General features: G+C 34.6%; 1 long non-coding RNA gene across 1 annotated transcript; it reads right to left on the bottom strand.

The window, feature by feature from the left end:
- Positions 1-797: 797 nt before the first annotated feature.
- LOC132755933 (uncharacterized) lies at positions 798-4,014 on the bottom strand. Its single transcript, XR_009629262.1, has 3 exons — positions 3,604-4,014; positions 3,059-3,215; positions 798-1,010 (listed from the first exon to the last, which is right to left on the bottom strand). It is a non-coding gene; the product is annotated as an uncharacterized LOC132755933 (long non-coding RNA).
- Positions 4,015-4,609: the final 595 nt, after the last annotated feature.

The raw sequence follows: 4,609 nt of genomic DNA, 5'->3' as shown, positions 1-4,609 counted from the left end.
TTAATGCTCTCTTGTTTTTTATAAATGATATTTGATATGTTTAATATCAATAAAAAAAACTTATTAAACCCTTAGTATGGTACTATCCTGCTTTTCAACAAAATATTGGTATGATATGTTAGTATATCCGAATTATGTAGAGACTGTCCACAGTGACTCCCTCTCTATAATGACCTTTTTGCGACGGACGCGCCCTCAGGCGCGTTCAGAGCTAAGTCATCTACACATGGGATTTCGTCGGCTACAATCGCGCAAAGTGTCCTAAACCGATTAACAGCCCAAGAAATAGTACATGAATTTGATCCTTCAAAACTCCCATACTTTGTCGGGATATCTTAAAATCTTCCATATTTAGCCTTTTCAATTTCAAATTAGGTTATCCAAGTTAAAATATGAACGTAAATTATTGATTAAAACGTTGTAGTCCCGTAGTATTGTTGCGCAATATGCAAATTACTGCCGAAACGATTTACCGCTGTCGAAAAAGTAGGACAGCAAATTATACTACAATAAAGGTGTAAGCTCTGAGTTCCAAGACATTATTAGTAGGAAATAAATATTTCTACTTTATACAAAACATTATTATTAACAAAGCAAAAGTTTTTCGTGACTTCAGGATAACTCGCGCATTAATAAAAGAAGAACTATTTTCGTGACTCATACCGCGGGTTTAGCTGAATATTCAGCAGTTATTAAAAAATTAGATACAGTACAATGGTTAGTATTTTGAAAATGCATGTAAGAAGAGAGTTTTTCAACACTTTACCACCATGTAGTCTTTCATGGTCAGGAAGTTATAATATCCACACACTAGTCAATATAGCATTAGTCCTTATAGCAGCAGGCCTCAGGGGTTTTACTATTAAAATGACTTTCAATGGCTTTTTAGATCATCTATAAGCAGTGGGATATTGTGACCATGTCTTGATGTCTGCAGGACAATACTGGCAACCTGTTGCATTGTTTCTCCCCTTTCCAGAGCATGTTGAGACTGACACTTCCATTAAGTCCTAAAATACATATAAATTAGAAGTTTAAAAAATTGTATAGGATATAAATAGCACTTAAAATGAAACTTAAAACAAGAATGTCGAACGACACATATGCCCCCTTTTCTAGCCCTTGACACACATAATTGGTAGTTTTGTTACAGAAACTTGCCATAAATGGGTACATGGAAGTGTTCAATTATGGAAAAAAGAAAAATAATGGAGACTTTGTGATAAATAGTTTTCAAATGATAATCAGATATTAGAAAACTACAGACCAAAAATCAATAGAGGCCACCAATCAAAATCAGAAATATGATGACCCTGTGACCTTGACCTTTGACCCAAAAATTACTTTGGTTCATCCACTAATTATGATTAATCAATATGTGAAATATGACAACTTTGTGTTGAATACTTTTCAAGATAATCAGCTAAAACCGTTCTGACATTTAAGACCCCTGTGAGCTTGACCTTTAACATAGTGACCCAAAAATCAATAGGGGCCATCTACTAGCTATGACCAATCAATATGTGAAATATGACTTCTTTGTGCTTAATACTTTTCAAGATAATCAGCGGAAACCATCTTGACATTTGAAGCCTCTGTGACCCTGACCTTTAACATAGTGACCCAAAAATCAATAGGGACCATCTACTAGTTATGGCCAACCATCTACTAGTTATGGCCAACCATCTACTAGTTATGGCCAATCACTATGTGAAAAATTAAAGAGTTTGTGATAAATAGTTTTCAAGATAATCAGCGGAAACCATGTGGTCTACTGACAGACAGATCAACATTTGCAAAACAATATACCCCCTTTTCTTCGTAGGGGGCATAATTAAGATTATTTTTAACTGAATATTCTTTTCACAACTGAAAAATACCATGGCATAAAAGAATATTTATACAAGAGGGCCATGATGGCCCTAAGGTCGCTCACCTGTATGTAGGCCCTCGGAGCTGGGCCAGTTTGAACCCCAGGGCTTTTATTTGAACAAACTTGGAAGACACCTATAAGAAGATGATTCATGATATACACACTTATAATGAAAAACAATGATCTGCCGTCCCCTACCCCGGCAGGGCCAATTTTAACAAAGGGCTTTTATTCCAACAAACTTTGTAGACACTCACTAGAAGATGTTTCGTGCTAAATATATTAGCTCTAGGTCTTTGAGTTCTTTAAAAGAAGATTTTTTTAGTTTTTACTATATACATATGGGGAAAATAAATGACCCCCTGGGGCGGGGCCAATTTTGAATCCAGGGCTTTTATTTTAACAAACTTGGTAGACACCCATTGGAACATGTTTCATGCTAAATATCTCAGCTCTAGCTCTTTGAGTTATTTAAAAGAAGATTTTTTAAGTTTTTACTATATACATATAGGGAAAATCAATGACCCCTGGGACAGGACCAATTTTGACCCCCAGGGCTTTTATTTGAACAAACTTGGTAGACACTCTTTAGATGTTTCATGCTACATATCTTAGCTCTAGCTCTTTTGGTTCTTTAAAAGAAGATTTTTTTAAGTTTTTACTATATGCATATTTGGAAAATCAATGACCCCCTGGGGCAGGGCCAATTTTGACTCCAGGGCGTTTGTTTTTGAACAAACTTGGTAGACACTCACTAGAAGATGTTTCATGCCAAATATCTAAGCTCTAGCTCTTTGGGTTTTTTTAAAAGAAGATAATTAAAGTTTCTTCTTTCGGTTGCCATGGCAACCAGAGTTCTGCATGGAATTAAATTCTTTGAACAATTTTTAAAGGTGACCACCAAAGGAACATTCCTGAGAAGTTTGGATGAAATTGGCTTAATGGTTTATGAGGAGATGTCATTTAAAGTAAAAGTTCACAGACGGACGGCCGGACGCTGGACGAAAAGCGATCACAAAAGCTCAACCTGTCATTTTGTGACAGGTGAGCTAAAAATGTATGGCAAAGGAACACATTTGATATCAGAAAATTACAAAAAAATACCTTTATATTTATAATATTCTTAAATATTTTTTACAACATGCTCATGATAAAATATGTCAAAAAATATTATGGCAAACTAACCTGATCCCTCTGCACAAACACAAATCTCATGGAACTTTCTTGGTGTCCTAATACATATTGAACCAACATATTGAGAATAGGGAATTGGGATAGTGCACTTGCTGGGCATAATCCAAAGGGTAGGAGTACTCTACATCAAGAGTGCATGGTGGAGTGCCTGAAATGTACAGTAGTAAATTTATAAATTATGTATTACTGATATACAGCTTTTACAATTTATATAACAGATTTTGCTAAAGTCCCAAAGTTTTGCTGCCAATGTAATTCCTTTAATATACAGTCGAACTTCGTTCGCTCAAAGTCCGAGGGCATGTGCAAATTTGTTCAAGAGATCGGTAGTTCGAGCCAACCGAGGTATATACAAACAATAACAAACCAACCATTTCTTCCCGCCAAAAAGTCCTTTGTTCTCCAAGCCAGCTTGTAATTAGGTCACCTAGACATTCTAAATCATAGCTAACACGAACTGACAATGGGAAATCAAGCAGATCATTAAATAAACACTAATCTACAATATAAATAAAGCATAAAAAATCAATACTTACAGTTTAAACTTGCTAGTACATTTAAATTATCGCTCTGAAATAAACCCTCTCTCTTCCTTAATGGCTGCCTGTTTGTTGATGTTTTTTCATTGGCTTACATTGTCACGTGATCAAATCAACATAGGTGTGGACTAAGTTATTTCCATTGCAGTTCTGACTTTAATTGTTTTAATCACAATTTAATCCCCGAAAAAAATATGTTGAAACAATTCCAGAATTAACACAAATCTTAAAATTACCGAAAACATTAAATGTTATATAAATTGTAAATAAAGGTTTTACATTTCACCCCTAGATAAAACATAATGGACTCAACCAAAAACAAGCGTCTCTCTCTTTATTTAATGATGTATTTACATGACCATGATCAACACATAAATCTCCAGACCAATTGTAAGACGAAACTATTGTAAAAATAATACTATGACCACAGCAGATTTCGTACAGAAAAGTTTAGTTTTTTATTTGTTTGGGTCGTCAGACCAAACAAATAATGGTAGCGAAATTTCAGAGTCTAATGTTCTTAATTGCAAATGCCGAAAGTAGTCCACTTTTTTGAAGCGGTTACTTCCCTTTTGTATGTACACTAAAGCCGAAAAATTCAGGGGAGATCACTGCGTAAAGATGGTCAAAGACAGGCGCATCAATTTTCAAGCAAAGTAATTCCCGAATGGTCGAAGATTTCTAATATTGTTTTCTGGTATTTTCTGATCGAAAATAACTAAATACAAAGCGGACATTCAATCTCTGACACAGAAGTTTATGACAAACCTAACAACAAGTAGTTCTCAAAACAGCTTAAAACTAGCGATTTAAAAGAAAGAAATATTTTATTTTGTTACAAGTATCCAACAAATTACAACGCATTTAAAGTTAAACAATAGCGTTGGCTTATAGAATTGTCAATAAATGCACAATCACAAATTACGCGGATGAATATGATTTTATCAATGAAAATACTATTTTTAGCCATGTAGATTTCCGAATACTACACAAACCGAGTAGT

This window comes from Ruditapes philippinarum, unplaced genomic scaffold (genome assembly GCF_026571515.1).
Source record: "Ruditapes philippinarum isolate M1 unplaced genomic scaffold, ASM2657151v2 ctg11540_1_1_1_1, whole genome shotgun sequence".
In the NCBI taxonomy this organism is placed as follows: domain Eukaryota; kingdom Metazoa; phylum Mollusca; class Bivalvia; order Venerida; family Veneridae; genus Ruditapes; species Ruditapes philippinarum.
Note: the sequence above shows the minus strand (reverse complement) of the source record. Positions and strands in the feature narration are given on the sequence as shown.